The 21,086-nt window shown below is 47.3% G+C and overlaps 1 protein-coding gene and 1 non-coding gene across 2 annotated transcripts in view; both read right to left on the minus strand.

The window, feature by feature from the left end:
- TCF3 (transcription factor 3) overlaps positions 1–7,872 on the minus strand; it is a 137,410-nt gene extending 129,538 nt beyond the window's left edge. Inside the window, exon 1 of the mRNA XM_029052591.2 lies at positions 7,799–7,872. The gene's annotated coding sequence lies outside the window, so the exon portion shown is untranslated. The remainder of the gene's footprint in view (positions 1–7,798) is intronic.
- Positions 7,873–19,127: 11,255 nt separating this feature from the next.
- On the minus strand, positions 19,128–19,265 carry LOC114807470. Its single transcript, XR_003755531.1, has one exon. It is a non-coding gene; the product is annotated as a small nucleolar RNA SNORA7 (small nucleolar RNA).
- Positions 19,266–21,086: the final 1,821 nt, after the last annotated feature.

A 21,086-nucleotide genomic window follows, 5' to 3' on the forward strand; every position in this document is an offset into this window, starting at 1 on the left:
CTCCCTCTACTCCCTCTACCACCCCCCCCACCTTTCCGCAGCTTAACCCTCTTTTCCCCCCATTTCCCTCTGCTCCTCCCCCTCTCCCTTCCCATCCCCTCAGCACTGTACTTGTATGCTCATCTGTATATATTTTCATTACCCTATTTATTTTTTTAATGAAATGTACATCACCTTGATTCTATTTAGTTGACATTGTTTTTATGAGATGTTCTTCCCCTTGACTCTATTTATTGCCATTGTTCTTGTCTGTCTGTCTCCCCCGATTAGACTGTAAGCCCGTCAAACGGCAGGGACTGTCTCTATCTGTTGCCGACTTGTTCATTCCAAGCGCTTAGTACAGTGCTCTGCACATAGTAAGCGTTCAATAAACACTATTGAATGAATGAATGTGGGACATGGATGGTGTCCAACCTAACTAGCTTGTATATACCCCATTACCTCAACCCTTAGAATAGCTGAGTTTTTTTAACGGTATTGGTTAAATGCTTGCTATGTGCCAGGCACTGTACTAAGGGCTGGGGTAGCGACAAGACAATCAGGTTGGACACAGTCCCTGTCCCACATAGGGCTCACTGTCTAAGTAGGAGGGAGGAGGATTTAATTCCCATTTTACAGATGAGGTAACTGAAGCACAGAGAAGTTAAATTTATTTATTCAATTGTACTTATTGAGGGCTTACTGTGTGCAAAGCAGTGTACTAGATGTTTAGCGCTGTAGTTACCCGAGGTCATACAGGAGATAAGTGGCAGAGCTGAGATTAGAACCCAGGTCCTCTGACCCTCAGGCCCATGGCCATGGCCCATAGCCATGGTGCTTTTCCCAAGAGGCTTCCACAGGTTAGAAAAGGTAAGAGCCTCAGATAAGTGATGGGCTTGAGCCTTGCCTCTAAACCATTCTCTATCCACTTCCTGTTCTCAGGTTTTATTAGGAAGAGATGGCTGCTGAGCATGATCTTGAAGCCCCACTCCCAAGTCAGATCTGAAGGTGACTCATGGCCAATAGAAGTCTAGGGGGCCCCACCAATCAGAGGTGCAACTTAACCCATTAAAGAACCATATGGGAATGGAGAAGTTGAGAGGCAGAGAATCAGGGGAACTGGCTCCAGTCTCATCCCCACCACTGACTAGTCTCAGAATTCCCACTGGGAAAGTGAGAAGAAAACCAGAGGCTCAGCTCATTGGGAGGACCAGTGAGAGTTCTGAGGAGAAAAAAAGACAGGCCTGCTCATCAACAAGTCATTCGGATCCTGGTTTCTGATTCCTTGCCTGTTTACCTCAGCTCCTTCATGCCAAATCCAATGGCCTCTTCTCCATCCTAATTCTCCTTAAACTCTCAGCTGCCTTTGACACTGTGGACCACCCCCTTCTCCTGGAAACGTTATCCAACCTTGGCTTTATTGCCACTGTCCTCTCCTGGATCTCCTCCTATCTCTCTGGCCACCCTTTCTCAGCTGCTTTTTGTGGGCTCCTCCCCTGCCTCCTACTCCCTAGCTGTGGGAGTCTCTCAAGGCTCAGTTCTGGATCCCCTTCTATTCTCCATCTACACCCATTCCCCTGGCAAATTCATTCACTCTCACAGTTCCAACTATCATCTATCTTTCTACGGATGATTACCAAGTCTACATCTCCAGCCCTGGCCTCTCTCCTTCTCTGCAGTGTCACATTTCCTCCTGCCTTCAGTACATCTCTACTTAGATGTCCCACCAACATCTTAAATTTAACAGCACAGAAATCCTCATCTTTCCTTCCAAACCCTGTCCTCTCCCTGTCTTTCCCATCACTGTAGACAACACCACTATCTTCCCTTCCCATAGGCCCATCACCTTGTCATTATTATCCTCAACTCATCTCTTTCATTCAACCCACATATTTAGTTACCAAATCCTGCAGTTTTATTTTCACAACGTTACTAAAATCTGCCCTTTCCTCTCCATCCAAGCTGCTCCTAGGTTGATCCAAGCATTTTCTCTATCTATCCTATCCTTTCCTATCCCAAAGAAGCAGCATGGCTTAGTAGCAAGAGCGTGGGCTTGGGAGTCGTGGATTCTAATCTCGGCTCCGCCACTCCTCAGCTGTGTGACTTTGGGCAAGCGACTTAACTTCTCTATGCCCCAGTTACCTCATCTGTAACATGGGGATTAAGACTGTGAGCCCCACGTGGGACAACCTGATTACCTTGTATCTACCCCAGCACTTAGAACAATGCTTGGCACATAGTAAGCGCTAAACAAATACCATCATTATTATTATCTTGACTACTGCATCAACCTCCTCACTGACCTCTCTGCCTCCTGTCTATCCCCACTCCAGTTGATACTTCTCTCTGCTGCTCAGATCATTTTCTACAAAACCGTTCAATCCGTGTTTCCCCGCTCCTCAAGAACCTCCAGTGGTTGCCCATCCACCTCTGCATCAGATAGAAACTCCTTACCGTCGGCTTTAAAGCACTCAATCACCTTGCCCCTTCCTACCTTTTCTCACTGATTTCCTACTACAACCCAGCCTACTCACTTCACTCCTCTAATGCCAATCAAATAGAAACTCCTTACCGTCGGCTTTAAAGTACTCAATCACCTTGCCCCCTCCTACCTTACCTCACCGATATCCTACTACAACCCAGTCTACTCACTTCACTTCTCTAATGCCAACCTACTCACTGTACCTCCATCTCATCTTTCTCACTGCTAACCCCTTGCCCACATCCTCCCTCTGCCCCGGATCCCCCTCCCCCTTCATATCTGACGGACGATTACTCTCCCCACCTTCAAAGCCTTATTGAAGACACATCTCCTCCAAGAGACCTTTCCCCGATCTAGCCCTCATTTCCGGTACTCCCTCTCCCTTCTGCATCACCTTTGCACTTGAATTTGTACTCTTTAAGCATTTGATAGACAGCCCACCCTCAGCTCCACAGCACTTATGTACATATCTGTAATTTATTTTAATATCTGTCTCCCCCTATAGACTGTAAGCTCCCCTTCTAGGCTGTCGACTCCTTCTGGGCAGGGATCATGTTTACCACCTCTGTTGTATTGTACTCGCCCAAGTGCTTAGCATAGTGTGCTGCACACAGTAAGTGCTCGTTAAGTATTATCGACTGACTTTGTGGTGAGTAGTGTGGAAGGACAATGGTGCTAGGAATCACCTCTCTTTTAGGAATTGAGGACTGTGTGGGGATTTTGGCACCCCCCCACCCCCTTCAAATTCTCCCCCTGAATTTTTCACTAAATAGAAACAGAAACCATGATGTCCTTGAAAGTGCAGTTGAAATATGCTTAAATCATGTCTCAGGCACTTCCTCTTCCCAGGCCTGGCTATCTCCCATCTTCCCCCAAGCTGAGCTGGACTGTATTAACACTTGGATGGAGGGGCCTTCCAGGAAGACTGCCAGGAAGGGGTAGATGAGTTTCTTTCTCTCTTGTTCTCCCCTTCTCTCTCTCTGCCCCCTCCTCACCCGCCTAAGTTGGGGTGTCTTTGAAGCGATCACTGAGCAGAATTGAGACACCGGGGCCACTGCCATCGACTCATAGGAGAACTTTGGAGACCAAGGGTCCCTTAAAACTCTCTAGTCCTCCCAGTTGCCCTCAACTCACCTTCCTGGACTGTTGGGAAAAATTCATTTGTAAAGCAACAGTGAGAGGTTTTGGAAAATAACTTTCCTGCCTGGCTCTCTGCTGGCATGCCCCCAGGAGGAATCTAGGCCAGTGGGAGGCCCAAGGGCCAGGGGTTGGCATGGAAGAGCTGACCAAGATTGGATCTGGGTGGCAACAGCTCAGTCTCTTGCCTGCCTCCTTTGGAAATGGCCGCGGGGGCCAGGAACAGAAAGGGAAGGTCCCCTCTGTGTGCCAATCCTCCCCCCCCACACCCTCCACATCTGCCTTCCTGTTTTCCTTGGGTTCTTTGTGAGAATATGGATGTGAATACAAGGAGCTTTTATTACTGTTATCTTGGCTTTGTTAATGGGAGCAATAGTTATAATGATGATGATGATGATGATGATGATGATGATAATGATAATTGCTGCGGTGTCCAGGTCGAAATTCCAACCAGCACCAGCCCATCCTGCCTCCCCACACTTCTTCTGCAGTCTCCCCCTCCAGCTGGGGCGGGCCTCCTCCTGGCTGGCCTTAAAGGGTTTCTGTATCCCAGAAGCCACCTAGTCAGCCTGCAGAGCCACAGTCACTGGGACTTGGACAAAAGGCTGGTGGGGTGGAGCTCAGTAGCACCTCGTGGAAAATTTTCACCTGTTCAGCACCTCCAGGTCTGGAGATGGGGAATGAAGCCAGCCAACGGATTAGCCTGAAGGGTGCTCCTTGTCCGATCTCCTCCAGAGGTATCGGCAACCTCTCTGAGGGCCTCAGAGATATGGGGGAGAGGAACATACCCCTTAAAGCACTTTGATACTCACCCCAGCCCTACAGCACTTAAGTAAATATCCTTCTATTCTACTATTTCCCCTAGCTGTAATTCATTTTAATGTCTGTCTCCCCATGTAGATCTCTCCTCGTGGGCAGAGTTCGCACTTTTGCAAGTACAGTGCTCTTGCACACCGTAAGTGCTCGATCGATACCACTGATGGACTGAGTGGCAGTCATTGGGAGAAAACAATGTTCTGTCCTGGAAATAAGAACCAGTAGATGTTCTCTGAAGCCAGCCCATTTTGGCGAGGTTCCGGTTTGACTTGACCCCAGAGAACTCAGATCTCTCGGGGCCATTTTTTGGCTCTAGTGAACAGTGATGTTATTTATCACTTAGGCCATCCTGATATTCCAGCTATAGGGACATAGTCCAGGAACTCCCCTGAGCTGCTCATCCACTCACATGGTTTCACTTACTCTCTAGAAAGATGGCTCCCCAAATTTATACTCCCATCTCCAACTTCTCACTGCCTTAAAATCTTGTGTCTCCTCCTGCCTCCAAGGTATTGCCACAGCGATGGCTCTCTGGTGCTTTAAATTCAACGTAGCTATAACTCAACTCAACTTCCCTCCCCAGTCCACTTCTCCTAACTTTCCCACATCATGGTCGACAGTGGCACCATCCTTCCAGCCTCAGAAGCCCACTACCCTTTATTCATCCTTAACTCCTCACTGTCATTCAGCCTGTTGCTAAATTCTGCCTGTTTCTCCTTTACAGCGTTTCTTGGATCTACCCCTTTCTCTCCACTCCAACAGTCGCTACTCTGGTCCCGGTTCTTGCTCTCTCCTGACTCAACTGCTGCATCAGCCTCCTCACTGGTTTTCCTGCCTTCAGCCTCTTCCCTCTCCAGTCCCTACTTCACTTTATTACTTGGATCATTTTTCTATAAAGTCATTAAAGCATATGTTTCTCCATTCCTCAAGAACCTCCAAGAATTGCCCATACCTTTCCACATTAAATGGAAACTCCTAACCATTGAATTCAAGGCACCACTCACTCCAACTTATCAACCACACTGAATGTCTACAGAGCAATTGTAGCATTCGACTTCTTTTACGACTGCGAGATCTGGACCTACCACAGTCACCACATCTGACTTCTCACGCAGTTCCTCCAAATGCCACCTACGTGCAACACTTCTAACCTCAAATGGCAAGACACGATCCCCCAAAATGAGGTCCTGGAACGCAATCAGTCCAGGAGCATTCAAACAGTGTTCATCACATCTCACTTTCACTGGGCAGGATGCATAAGGACATGTGAGTAGAATGGATGATGGCAGAAGACCCAAGCAACTGCCCTCAGGAGAGCTGAAAAGAGCAACAGGGAGGACAGAACAAAGCCAATGAATGAAAACCTCAGTGTGGCATAACCACGGACAGTTGGGAGACAGCAGCAGAAGACAAATTAATCTGGTATGCAGGAAGTAGAAGTGGAGTGGCTGCCTTGGAGCAGAGACTTCAGGAAGATCACAACACAGAGAGAAGAAATGAAAACTACCAGGCACCGTGGGTAAGAAATGCAACAGTATAACAAACCCTCTTCCCACGGATTTCTGCAGCATGTTGGGTATGACGTCATAGGAATGGGTGGGGATGGCAAATTTTTTCCTGCCTCAGGGCGGCCAAATGGCTAAATCAGCCTTGCCCAGTAGACAGCTAGATATAAGCAGGGGCCCCGGTCTGATAGTAGCTGGTGCTAACTCAGACCAATCATTTGCAGGCTATCAAGAAGAGAGGTCTGTATGTCACTTGGGCTGAGATCCCTTTAGGAAATGGAACAAACCACATGAAAATCTCTCCTCATGACCAAGTTAGGGTCCCATTTCCTGGTGTGTGGGAATTAGTTGTGGGGCATCCCATTCCCCCACCCAGCATACACAGGCAGATCTCGACTGGCAACAGCTCTAAAGATACCCTTTTTCAGCTTTACAGTGCACTGCTTTCAACTATACAACACTGGCCTCCTTTATGGCACTGGCTCTATTTACTGCCCACCTTATAGTACTTCGTCAGAGGTAAGACGGACATGTTAACCCACCCTGAATACTCCACCCCCAAATCAGAAAACCCCATCCTTTCCCCACACTCTTTTCACTCCCCAGAATCTCCCATTCTATACCCCGTCTCTCTTGAAGCATTCCCTCCTTGTTCCCCTCAAATTGTTTCAGCATTTTCCTGCAGTTCCTGAACACCCCCACGCCTCCAAATCCACCTCATCAATAATAATAATAATAAAATCATGGTATTTGTTAAGTGCTTACTATGGGCCAGGCACTGTTCTAAGCACTGGGGTGGATACAAGCAAATCAGGTTGGACACAGTCCCGGTCCCATGTAGGGCTCACAGCCTCAATCCCCATTTTGCAGGTGAGGTAACAGAGGTATGGAGGAAGGAAGTGACTTGCTCAAGGTCACACAAAGGCAAGTAGCAGAGCCAGGATTAGAACCCATGACCTTGAGACTCCCAGGCCCATACTCTATCCACTGCACGTGATAATAGTAATTCTAGTATTATTAAAGGCTCAGTATGTGCTAAGGTCTGGGATAGATATGAGGCTATGAGATTGGACTCAGTCCCTTGTCCCTCCCAGTGCTCACAAGTAATCTTATCTCATTTTACAGAGGCAGAAACTGCGGCTCAGAGAGGTTAAGTTACCTGCCCAAGGTCACACAGGAGGCCAGTGGCAGAGCTTTGGAACTTGAACCTGGGTTTCCTGACTCCCAGTCCCATGCCCTGCCTCATTCCTGTGATTCTCCCCTCTCGCCTCCACCCCAGTGCCACCTTTTGAGTTTTCTCTTTACAGCACATACTTGTTTCTTGGCCGGTCTGGATCCTTCTCCAGCTGCCATCTCGCTTTCACTGGGTCCCCGCATGGACTAGGCTGAGGCAGACTAACTGGGGTGAGGGTGGAGACCTATCAGGGGACCACCACTGCCACTGTCCTTCCCCCTCTTCTCTACTTCCAGCCCGGAGACCACCACAGCCTTAGGAGAAAGTGGTGGAGGTCCCCTCCTAGGCCTCCTTCCTCACTCTAGCCAGGCTGGCCCAGGCCATGTGACTGTAGTGATCCTGAGGGTAGGGGGTAGGGGAGAGGGCCAGCTGGGGAAGGGACCTACCAGGTCGTGAAACAATTTTAAAAAAACAATCAAATTGCTCCAGATGGGACACGAGAAGTGGGGCGGTTGTGGGGAGGGCACACAGGGGACCATGGGAATAAGGGAGCAGATTTAAGGCACAGGAGTGAGGAAGCACAAGAGAGCTTTGGGGTAATGGGGATGTGACTGGAGGAAGAAAAGGAAGGAAAGTTTAAAAAGGTTGTGGGTAGGGAGCAGAAGAGGCTGGGGGGAGGTGGTGGGCAGGAAGTAGGGGAATTACCTGAGTGGGGTCACCAGGGAGGGTCCACAGGCTTATTTGACTTCCAAGGAAGTAAAAGTCAGCTACCCTCTCGTGGAACCTCTCTGACTCAATATAGAGCTATTACAATTCTCCAATTGACTGCATACCCAGTTCTGGATACTTTTGGAAAAAGAGGGTAACTGACGAGTTCAGGAGCCAAGCACCTATTTATACCAATGTTCCTATGAAAAAATTAGTTCCTACTCACAGCGTTTTGACTTGATGCAGTGTTCAGGAACCAATTGTGTCTAAAGCCCAAGGACAGTGTGTAACCCCGGCAGGTTAAATGTCCTGGAACCTGGCAAGAGTTGGTGAAGGGTGGGGAGGGATATGTGGGCGGTAGGGAGTGAAGTGGCTTTGAGGCCAGCGGGAGGGAAGAAGGAGCTGTACTCTATTCTTAGAAGGAAACCTTCCCAGTCCTGAGGAGCTGGGTGTGCTCAAGGTAATAGGTTCACACTGACCCTCTGTGTGGAGAGCCCTGATGTATGCTAGAGAGTTAATATTTGCATTCAGTTTTGGCTGTGAGTCACACATTCCAAGACTAGGCTGCTGAAATGCTTCAGCTCTGACTTTTTATCTTCCAGCAGGCAATTGTATTTTTTCAAATCCACGAATCACAGGGAAATAAAAAAAAAAAAAAACAAAGAAGGAAAGAATGTCCAGGGTAGACTTTTGGAGGGCTGCAAGGGAGAGGTGAATGGAAGCAGGTGAGGATCAGGATTCAGTTGTGCTGGAAGTAAAAAATAAATCCCCACTGCATGCTGGCTGTGAGTGGGCTTTCTGGGGGATGGATGGGGGAAGGGACACCACTACTGTGGCTCCTCCCAACCCACTACCTACCACCCCCCCCCCCAAAAAAAACACCCTAGACCAACTGTTCTGGGGCTTTTTCTTACATTGGCTTGATTCCAGCCCTGTGATTCAGTCCTTCCTGCAAAAGGAATGGTCTCTTCTTGGGCATGTCTACTCAACTGTAAATATTTTTATGTTTGTCTCCCCAGTTAGATTGTAAGCTCCTCGTGGGCAGGTAGCATGTCATATTATCAATCTGCACTTCCCAACTGCTTTTTTCAGTGCACCACATGAAGTAGGTGTTCAGTAAATGCTGCTGCTGCTCCTCCTCCTCCTCCTTGCCCTCCTTGTCTTCCTCCTCCTTGTCATCCTCCTCCTTCTCCTCCTCCTCTTCCTCCTCTTCCTCATCCTCCTATCTGGGGAGCTCTGTTCCTTCCCTGCAGCTGTTCTCTCCTCAGGGAACTACCTCTGGTGTTGGGAGAGGAGCAGAGAGAAGCTGTGAGAGGAGCAGAGAGAAGTCCCTCCCATTAGTCCCTGTGCTTCAAAGCCTGTTGGGTCAGGAGAGGATCCACCTTCTTTTGTCAGATTCTCTGCTGCCAGCTGGGGGCTTGATATCCAGTCCCTTCTTGTATCGCTTCAAACCCAGTCCCAGATTTGAGATCTTGGATGTCCTGCTCTGTAGGCATCCAGGTCTCATAATCTCTATATCGTTTGCTGAGAACTTCATAGGCAGGTACCATGTCTTGTTTCATCTAAATGTTGTTTGACTCCACATGAATATGGGGTTTTAATAACTGGAATTCTGATTCCAGGGAGAGAGAACGTAGGGTTTTTCACTCTCGTGGTCTCAAAGTAGTTAGGAGTGTCACTTGGTGTCTGGTTGACCTGGCTGCTGGCTTAATCCCTTCATTCACACTTTCAACTTCCTGGGATGTCTGAAGCAGATAGATCTATGTGTGGATGAGTGAGTGGGTGAGAGGGCATGTGTATGCATGTGTGTATTTGGTTTTTGTAGGAGCATAGGGGTAATGATACTAATAATAATTATAATGATAGTTGGGGGGTTTGTTGGATACTTACTGTGTGCCAAGCAGCACTGTACATCATCGTTATTTTAATCATTAATCAATCATATATATTGAGCACTTACTGTGTGCAGAGCACTATACTAAGCATTTGGGAGAGGACAATATAACATAGAGTATGGGCCTGGAAGTCAGGAGGACCTGGATTCTAGTCCCGGCCCCACCACTTGTCTCCTGGGTGACTTTGGGCAAGTCACTTAACTTCTCTGTGGCTCAGTTACCTCATTTGTAAAATGGGAATTAAGAATGTGAGCCCCATGTGGGACATGGACTGTGTCCAGCTAATTAACTTCTATCTACCCCAGCATTTAGTACAGTGCCTGACACGTGGTAAGCACTTAAATACAAAAACAAACAAACAAAAAAATCTTTCCTGGGCACAAGGAGTTTAAAGTCTAGAGGGGGAGACAGACATTAAAATAAATTACTGTTATGTATCTAAGTTCTGCGGGACTGAGGGTGGGGTGAGTAATGGGTACAGAGCTCAGTTCAAGGGCAAAGTAGGAGGGAGAGGAAGTAGGGGAAATAAGGGCTTAGTTGGAGAAGCCCTCTTGGAGGAGAAGGGATTTTCAAAAGGCTTTGAAGATGGGGAGAGTGGTGGTCTGTCAGATATGAAGAGGGAGGGAGTTCCAGGCCAGAGGCAGGACATGGGTGAGGAGTCAGCAGTAAGATATATGAGATTGAGATACAGTGAGTAGGTTGGCATTAGAGGAATGAAGTGAGCATGCTGGGTTGTAGTAGGAAATCAGCAAGGTAAGATATGAGGGGGTGAGTTGATTGAGTGCTTGAGTGATTGTGTCACCCCCACAACCTTCTGAAAGCACTCACTTCCATCATTTTTCCTTTCCTAACCTCCATCTTCAAACCCTAATTTTCTGATGGCTTCTTCCTCTCTGCCTTCAAACATGCTCAGGTTTCCCTTATACTTAAAAAAACCCTCTCTAGCTTCGTCTCATCTCTCTGCTCCCATTCCTGTCCAAACTCCTCAATGGGTTTGTATATGGCTACTGCTTCTGCTTCCTTTCCTTCAGCTCCCTTTCTGGATTTACCTCAGTCTAGTTTCTTCCCCCTTCACTCCTCTGAGAGTGCTATCTCCAAGGTCACGAGTGACTTCCTCCTTGCAAAATTCATCTTAATCTTTTTCGACCTCTTGGCCGCCTTTGACGCTTTGGACCTACTCCCTTCACTGGACCCACACACCAGAAATGTAGCAGAGCTGGGATTAGAACACACGTCCTCTGGCTCCCAGCCCCATGCTCTTTCTGCTGCTCCCTGTTCCAGAAGCCCACAACCTTGGTGTTATCATTGACCCCTCGCTGTCTTTCAGTGATCACACTGTCACTAAATCTTGCTGTTTTTTTCCTTCCCAACATTTTATTTCACAATTTATCAGCTCTCTTCTCCCACCACACCCCAACATTACATTACATTTTTCATTCTTGGCTAGATCAGCCTCTCATCATGTGCCTTGTTCTCGACTCTTTGGCTTCCGACTACTTGCTAAAGCCATTCATCCTGCCTGAAACTCCCTTTCCCTTCTAAAATGCCAGTCTACAGCTCTCCCTAACTTCAAAGCTTTCCAAGAAATCCAGTTCCTCCAGGAGGCCTTCCCATATTAAGCCCACTTTCCCAGATCATCCAGTAGCTGCCCGTAGCCCTTCCATTTATACACCTTAAAATTTTTACATAGGATGGACTAAGATTAATTTACACTTGTTTATCTGTTCATCCACCTGAACCTTTTCTATCAACAGCTGTAGTGTCTGTAAATGGCTTATGTCTATCAGTCTCCCCCATTAGACTGCAAGCTCCTGGAGGACAGAATCCACATGTCTTACTCAATTCTTCTCCCCCAAGCACTTAATATAGTGTTCTGCACACATTAGGTGCTCAGTAAATATTCATTCACTCAATCATATTTATTGAGCACTTACTGTGTGCAGAGCAATGTACTAAACACTTGGGAGAGTACACAGCAACAATAAACAGATGCATTCCTTGCCCACAATGAGCTTACAGTCTAGAGGCGAGCTTACAATCAATTTACAATTGATAAATATCATTGATTGATTGAGACAGCTCTGTTTCCTCCTGGGATGGGGATGGACAATTTTGCACTGGGAATGGCAGAAGGCAGAAGGGGAGGTGGCATCATGAGGAGCATTTTCCAGGAGTGATAGCTGGACTGGCTCAGCGGGGGCCTCCACTGGGTACTGTTTGTTTATATCACCAAACACTGCCATATAGGAAGCTCCTCCAATCAATCGATCAGTGGTATTTACTGAGTGCTTTCTATGTGCAGAGCACTATACTAAGCAATTGGGAGAGTATCAATCAATCAATTGTATTTATTGAGTTCTTACTGTGGGCAGAGTGTTTGGGAGAGTACAATTTAACAGAGTTGGCAAACACATTCCCTTCCCGCAACAAGCCTATGGTCTAGAAGGGGATACACACATTAATATAAATAAATAATTTACAGATATATATATAGCTTGAGATTATTATAATACTACCAAATGAATCATGACACTGAATCTCTCCTTAAAGCCAGCATGCAATAAGGCTGATAGACCTGAGTCTTAAAACCTTGCATTTGGATTTTCCTTTCACATCTCCCCCTTCACTCTCTCCTTCCTCCTCCTACTGATGACCAGCCTCAGCCCATTCATAGATAAGAGCAACTTTCTTCTGTCTGAATCCTGGACTGAGATAAGGAGCATGGGAAAGGGCGGTTTGGGGGGGGGGGCGGGGAGTAACTCTCTCCTACCTCATTTTTCTCCTCTCTCTTCTATACCTCCCTCTGCTTGGCTCCCCTGGGTCCTTCTCCAGAATCTGGGGCTTGGAAGAAGGCTCAAGAAGTGATTTAGGACATCCTTCTACCTCTGCACAGGAAGCTTTTAAATCATCCTGGGCAGATAGGTGAGGCCATTCTGTCCTTCAGGGTCTCCAGGAAAAGAGATTCTAGACTACCACTTCACAGACTTCCATTTTACAGTTTAATAACACTTTGTGTCAGACAGTTCTTCTTGGTGTCTAATGTTATGTCCTTCCGTCTTGTCCTCAGTCGAGCTGGAAAAGCTGTTCACCATCCTCAGTAGGGTAACCCTTCTTGGATTTGAGAGCTGTTGTTTAAGTTGCTGCTCGGGTTTCTCTTCTCCAAGTGGGATGATAATGATGATTATAGTATTTGTTAAACATTTACTATGTGTCAAGCAATGGTCTCAGCATGGGGATAGATCAGATTCATCAGGTTGGACTCAGTCCCTGTCCCACATGGGGCTCATAGTCTAAATAAATACTATTGATTAATGAATTGAGGATGGAAGAAATAGAGATCAGCACATGGGGAGAGGATGACCTGAGGTGGAAAGGGGGTGCCCCTGTACTGTTTGGGAGAGTAGAATACAACATAGTTGGTAGACACGATTCCTGCCCACAGTGAGCTTATGCTTCTCTTTGGTGGGTTTTGTCTGGGGACAGAAAGGTGGGCTGTAAGACCTGGGGGCAGCCACTGATAGGCTTCAAGTGTGGGTCGAATGTAAATATGTTGATAAACAACAGAGCACTGTACTAAACTCTTGGGAGAGTACATTATAACAATGAACAGTCACATTCCCTCCCCACAATGAGCTTATAGTCTGGGAGGGGAGATAGAGATCACTACTAATGAATAAAATAAAATTACAGATATGTACACAGGTACTATGGGGCTGGGAGAGGGAAAGAGCAAAGGGAGGAAGTCAGGGAGATGCAGAAGGGAGTGGGAGTTGAGGAAAAGAGAGGCTTGGTCTGGGAAGGCCTCTTGGAGGAGATGTGCCTTCAATAAGACTTTGAAGGGGGGGAGAGTAATTGTCTAACAGATTTGAGGAGGGAGGATGTTCCAGGCCTGAGGCAGGAGGTGGGCTAGAGGTCAGCAGTGAGATAGATGAGATCGAGGCACAGTGAGGTTAGCACTAGCATGTGAAGGCTGGGTTGTAGAAGGAGTGGAGTGAGGTGAGGTAGGAGGGGGCAAGGTGATGGAATGCTTTAAAAACATTGGTGAGGAGTTTTTGATGCGGAGGTGGATGGGCAACCATTGCAGTTTTTTGAGGAATGGGGTGATTTGTCCTGAATGTTTTTGAAGAAAAATGATCCAGACTGGGGTGAGGAGAGACAGGAGGTTGGGAGATCAGCAAGGAGGCTGTTGCAATAATCCAGATGAGAAAGGATAAGTGATTGTATTAACGTAGTAGGATGGAGAGGAAAGGGTGGATTTTAGCAGTGTTGTGAAAGTGGGACCGACAGGATTTAGTGATGGATTGAATATGTGGGTTGAATGAGAGAGAGGAGTCAAGGATAACACCACGGTTAAGGGCTTGTGATGGGAATGTCAGGGGGAGGACAGGGTTTGGGTGGGAAGATAAGGAGCTCTGTTTTGGACATATTTAAGCTTGAGGTGATGGAAGGGCATCCAAGTAGATATTCTTGAAGGCGGGAAGAGACTGGAGAGAGGGAGAGAGATCAGGGCTGGAGATGTAGATTTGGGTATCATCCTCATAGAGGTGGTAGTTGAATCCATGGGAGTGAATGAGCTCTCCAAGGGATTGGATGTAGATGGATAGACAGGTGTATAGATATATAGATAGATGGATATATCTACCTATATATATAGAGAGAGATGGATAGATAGATGGATAGATAGATGGATAGATAGGTATAGATGGAGAATAGAAGGGGAAACAGAACTGAACCACGAGGGACCCCCACAGTTAGGGTGTGGAGGCAGAGAAGCCCGCGAAGGAGACTGAAAATGAATGGCCAGAGGGATAAGAGGAGAATGTAATGATATGAATGTAATATAGTCATGGATTAGAGATGTGGGGGGAAGGAGCATGAAAGCCCAGAATGCAGCCATTCAGTCTGCTGCCACCTCTGTTGGGGAGACCAGCCATGTCTATAGGGAGTGTCCACAGTCTGGTTACAATGGGTTCCTGGTGATGAAGGGGATGGGGATGGAGAAGAGCAGGGATGGGGAACTCCAGAAGCAAAGGCCAGAGGAAGATAGGGGGAGTGGGAGAGGGAGAAAAGGGAGGAAATGGAGGGAGGAGGGTGGAGGGAGAGAGAGAGGGAGAGAGAGAGCAACACCTAGAGGGAGGAAAGAAGCAGAGAGAGGAGGATGACTTGCAGCTGGGAGAGGCCCCAATTAGAGAACTCCAGCTGAGAGGGTGGGGAGGAGGAAATGCAAGAGAAGGAGGAGGTAGCACTTAAGACAACAGGGCAAGGGGAACAGAGGATAAAGAAGAAGGCAGAAGGAGCTAAAATGACCTGAAAGGGAGTAAAAGGGTGAGGAGGAGTTCATTAAAGTGGAGGCTAATAAAGCCAACAAAAATCATATAGGAAAGGATCAAGAGGAAAAAGGAAAGGAGAGGAGAGGGATGAGGTGCTGAGACATTCCTGCCCCCTCCCACCCCAGAAGAAGTTCAGGCACAGTTTGGGGAGTAAGATCAGAGGCCACCCTGAAAGAAAGAAAGGGAGGGAGAGAGTGAGGAGTGAGTGAGGAGAGTGAGGGAGAGAGTGAGGAGAGTGAGGGAGAGAGTGAGGAGAGAAGCAGGAGAGGGAAAGGAAGAGGACAGAGGTTAAAGTAAGTGAGAGAAAGGAGGAAAATTAACACCAGAAATGGATTTGGCCAAACTTGCAAATTGGTACGATAAATGCAGATCCAGATTAGATCCAGACAGGTGTGAGCCATGGCAGATGGAGCATGAAAAAGGAGCATGATAAAGGAGAAATGGGATTGGAGATCTAGGAGAGGAAGAGGGTTTGGAGGGGGAGGGGTGCCATGATGGTCAATGGGGGAAGAGAATTATGACAATGTGGGGCTGCTTTTTAAGACACATTCTCTCAAAGTGAAGAGGATAGTGAAACTGGTCTGGGAGAAGACTTTAAATGGTAATAGTAGAAACAGTATTAAGTGCTTACTGTGAGGAAAGCGCTGTACTAAGCACTTGAGGAGACTACACAAATGAGAATTAGACGTTTTAATAGCTTTGGAGTGGGGAGGTGACCCATGGTTATAAATGGATCTTGAATCTCCCCTAATGCTTAGGACAGTGCTTGGCACACAGTACACGCTTAACAAATACCATTACAAACTTGTATGTACTGCAGACCTGTAGAGGGACATGTGGACATTTTAAAGTGGAATATCCCTTTTTATGGATGCAAGGGGGAGGCTTGCATGGGTCACAACTTTTATTGCACCATCAACAATCAAAATCACACCATTGAAGGTCCACAAAGATGCTGGAGGGAATTTGCTGTAAACAGGACTAAAAGACACTTTTAAAAGACAGTGGTGGATAAATCTATATCTTCAGCCCTGATCTCTCACCCAGTTTCACATTTCCTGCTGCCTTCAAGACACCTCTACTTGGATGACCCACTGACACCTCAAACTTAACATGTCTAAAACCCGTCCCACCCAAACCTTGTCCTTCCCCTGATTTTCCCAATCCTGTAAACGGCATCATCATCCTTCCTGTCTCACAAGCCGGTAACATTATCCTATATCTCCTTGATTATTGTATCAGCCTCCTTGCTGACCTCCCTACCTCCAGTCTCTCCCCCCTCCAGTCCATACTCCAATCTCCAGGCCGAATCATTTTCCTTCAAAAACTTTCATACCATGCCATACCATGCCTATCCACATCTGTATCAGACAAAAACTCATCATTGGCTTTAAACCAGTTAATCACCTTGCCCCTTCCTACCTCACTTCACTACTCTCCTACTACAACCCAGCCCGCACACTTCGTTCCTCTAATGCTAACCTTCTCACTGTACCTCAGTCTTGTCTATCTCACTTCCAGCCATTCACCCACATCCTACCTCTGGCCTGGAATGCTCACTCTCCTCATATCAAACAGATAATTGCTCTCCCCCATTTCAAAGTCTATCAAAGGCCCATCTCCTCCAAGAAACCTTCCTTGACTAAGCCCTCCTCTCCACTTCTCCCACTCCCTTTTGTGCTGCTCTTACTTGCTCCTTCATTCATCCTCCCTCCTATCCCTACAGCACAAATGCATATATCTGCAATTTCTTTATTCATTTCTTTATTTATCCAATTAATTATTATTATTAATAATAATAATGGTATTAGTTAAGCGCTTACTATGTGCCAAGCACTGTTCTAAGTGCTGGGGGATACAAGGTAATCAGGTTGTCCCACATGAGGCTCACAGTCTTCATTCCCATTTTACAGATGAGGTAACTGAGGCACAGAGAAGTTAAGTGACTTGCCCAAAGTCACACAGCTGACAAGTGACGGAGCTGCTATTAGAACCCATGACCACTGACTCTCAAGCCCGTGCTCTTTCCCATCCACCTCCACATCAAACAGAAACGCCCTACCATCAGCTTTAAAGCACTCAATCACCTTGCCCCCTCCCTCCTCATCTTGCTACCCTCCTACTACAACCCAATCTGCACAGTTTGCTCCTCTAATGCTAACCTACTCACTGTACCTCCACCTCACCTATCTCACTGCCAGCATCTCGCCCCCATCCTGCCTCTGGCCTAGGTTGCTCTCCCTGTTCATATCCAACAGACAATTACTCTCTCCTCCTTCAAAGCCTTATTGAAGGCACCGCTCCTCCAGGAGGCCTTCCCCAACTAAGCCCTCCTTTCCTCTTCTCTCCCTCCTTTCTGTGCCACCCTGACTCGCTCCCTTTATTCATCCCCCCTCCCAGCCCCATGGCATTTACTTACATATCTGTAATTTATTTATATTAATGTCTGTCTCCGTCTAGACTGTAAGCTCGTTGTGGGAAGGGAATGTGTGTTATTTTCATTTATTCTATTGTATTTATTGAGTGCTTAATGTGTGCAGAACACTGTACTAGGCACTTGGAAAGTACAATTTAGCATTAAAGAGAGACAATCACTGCCCACAGTGGGCTTACAGTCTAGAAGGGGGAAAACAGACATCAAGACAAGTAAACAGGCATCAATAGCACCAATATAAATAAATAGAATTATAGATATATGCACATCAAAACAAGTAAACAGGCATTAATATAAATAGAATTATAGATTTGTACATATATACACAAGTGCTGTGGGGCAAGGAGGGGGGTAGAGCAAAGGGACAGAGTCGGGTTGATAACAGGGGAGCTGAGGAAAAGGGAGGGCTTAGTCTGAGAAGGTCTCTTGGAGGAGGTAAGCCTTCAGTAGGGCTTTGAAGGGGGGAAGTGTGATTGGTGAATTTGAGGAGGGAGGGCATTCTGAGCCAGAGGTAGGACGTGGGCCAGGGGTCGATGGCGGGATAGGTGAGAACGAGGTACAGTGAGAAGGTTAGCACCAGAAGAGTGGAGTGTGCGGGCTGGGATGTAGAAGGGAGAGAAGGTAGGTGAGGTAAGAGGGGGCAAGGTGATGGAGAGCTTTGAAGTCAATAGTGAGGAGTTTTTGCTTGATATGGAGGTTGATAGGAAACCACTGGAGATTTTTTAAGAGGGGGTTGACATGTTATATTGTACTCTCCCAAGCGCTTAGTACAGTTCTCTGCACACAGTAAGCACTCAATAAATGCGATTGACTGACTGACAAAGGAAAAGGAAAAGGACAAATGGACCAATAGGACTGAGGGAATATATAACTAGGAGAGAGTGACTGTCATCAAGCAGGAGGAGAGAGAAAACTTCTCTCCAACCATTAGATAGTGGCAGTCTCCATAAGCTTTGGGGATGCCTCTACGTTTGGGAGACAGATGTAGAGGATGAGTACAGACACTATATTGCATCTCCCTCCTTGACCCAATCTCCTTCCTACCATTCCTCTCCAAACTCCTCAAGGGCCTGCTGCCTCCATTTCCTCTCCTCCAGTTCTCTCCTTGTCCCCCTGAAATTTGGCTTCCGTCCCCTTCACCCAGTGGAAATGGTCCTCCCAAAGGTCACCAATGAAGCCCTTCTTTCCAAATTCAATGGGTTCTACTTCAAACTAATCCTCCTCGACCCCTCAGCTGCCTTCGACACTGAAGACCATCTCCCTCTCCTAGAAACACTATCTAACCTTGGCTTCAATGACACTGTCCTCTCCCTCTAGGCTGTAAACCCACTGTGGACAAGGATTGTCGCTCTTTATTGCTGTATTGTACTTTCCAAGCACTTAGTACAGTGCTCTGCACACAGTAAGCACTCAATAAATGTGATTGAATGAATGAATGAAGTCTTGTCTTATGCCGTCGAGTCGTTTCCGACCCATAGCTACACCACAGACACATCTCTCCCAGAACACTCCGCTCTCCATATGCATTCATTCCGGTAAGGTATTCATAGAGTTTTCGTGGTAAAAATCTGGAAGTGGTTTACCACTGCTACCTTCCACGCAGTAAACTCGAGTCTCCTCCGTCGACTCTCTCCCATGCCACTGCTGCCCAGCATGGGTGAGTTTTGACTTGTAGCAGATTGCCTTCCGCTCCCTAGCCACTGCCCAAGCTAGGAATGGAATGGGTATGCCTCTGCTTGACTCTCCATCCCATAGCCAAGACTGATAGAATACTTGAAACTCTCCAGGAGAGACCCTGAGAGGGGAATGAATGAAGTAGGACTGACAAAAGGGCAGAGGGTTTTTATTAAAGCATTAGAAGCCGGCTGAATGGTTGATTGATTTTAAAGGAGGTTCGGAAGTTCATCCAAGGGAGAGAAGAAACTAGGCATTTTAAGGGAAAGTGTAAATATGTATTTATAAGGAAACAGATACTGGATGCTATAAGGCCACCAGATAAGTGACCTCAAGAAACAACTGAGGGTGGTCTACAAAGGGAATAGAAGGAGGCCAAGAGCAAAGAGGGAAGGGCTGACTGCACCATATTTGAGAATGACCTTGGAGAAGGAAGAAAGATGGCGGTCCTGGAGGACCAAGAGCAGGTGAAGAGAGACAGGAAGGAGGCCGTGAGCAGCATCACTGGTTTTTATGTGAAACTTTATAATGAGGGGGCGCTGCCGCAGGGTGGGCTGGGAAGGCATCTTTCCCAAGCTAAACTGCTGGATGAGAAGGAGAGATCGCAGAAACAGCAGGGCTGGTGTGGGAAAGGAGTTTAATGCAACCATGTCCCAGGTTCACATGGACCAAGGGTAGAATTTTATTCAGGGTGCACCGAAGTTTCCTGCAACTGCTGGCCAGAGTTTGAATGGGGTCTGGAGGGAGGGTAAAATGGAGGCATCCTCCCTCTCCTGCACAAAAAGGGTGACAAGGATGACTTTAGGAGCCGAAGGCAGCTGGCTCGGATGAGCACAGACCATAAGGTAGATCTCTGTGGGCATCGTACCGCGGAGGCTGGAGGTACTGGCGGACAAGCTGTCCTACGGAACACAGGGTTGGGTGGGCCAAGGAAGGGAGACCGTGGACTGCCTGGGGGACATTAGGGCCGTCTTTGCCCTGGAGAAGAAAGGGAAGTGGAGCAGTACCTTGTGAGCCTGGATTGGGAGAAGGCTTTCGATAGATTAAGTTATTGGAGGCCTACGGCATGCCAGAGGGAATGGGCAGACTTGCAGCCTCAGTATATAAAGACATTTTGAGCTTCTCCAAGCTGAATGGGCAGATCGGGGAATAGATCATGGTGAAGTGGGGGAGAGGTGGGCACCCCCCTGCCTCAGCCATAGGTTTGGCCACCGATCCTGGTGGGAGGAGGGCATAAAGCTCCCGGCTCCGCCACTTATCTGCTTTGTGACCTTGAGTAAGTCACTTCACTTCTCTGGGCCTCAGTTCCCTCATCTGTAAAATGGGGATTGAGACTGAGAGTCCTATGTGGGACAGGGACTATGTCCAACCCAATTTGCTTGTTTCCACCCCAGTGCTTAGTACAGTGCCTGGCACATAGTAAGTGCTTAACAAATACTATCATCATTATTATCATTATTATGAGGAGGAGGAGGGGAGCAGGACCAAATACCACTTGGAGCCGGTCCTGGCCTATGCAGACAATGTCCCAAAGCTAGTGGAGGAGCAGAAGGGGGTCCCGCATTGAGGAGTACAAAGATGATGAGAGGGGGCCGGGCCCCAGGCTGAATGCAGAGCCATGCTAAATTGCTAGCTTGGGGCATGGAAGATATCAGAAGGATAAGAACTGAAAGTGAGCCAGCCATGGTTTTAGGAGCCTGTGTTCAGAAGGCAAGATAAGGCAAATGAGAACTGGGGAGTGAAGTCCAAAGACGGACAAAGCCATGGAGGAAATGGAAACGGCTGGTGGACCACAGATTGAGCAGTTTTTGTCCAATGGTTTTAAATGTCAGTCATGACTGACTGGTCTCTGGACCTGTTTCTATGCAACTTTTAAAAGATTGTTTTTATGCTTTACAGGGATAAAGAGTGGATGTTGTGGGCAAGGAGCGTGTCTGTTTATTGTTGTATTG

Source organism: Ornithorhynchus anatinus, chromosome X2 (genome assembly GCF_004115215.2).
Source record: "Ornithorhynchus anatinus isolate Pmale09 chromosome X2, mOrnAna1.pri.v4, whole genome shotgun sequence".
NCBI classification, from domain to species: domain Eukaryota; kingdom Metazoa; phylum Chordata; class Mammalia; order Monotremata; family Ornithorhynchidae; genus Ornithorhynchus; species Ornithorhynchus anatinus.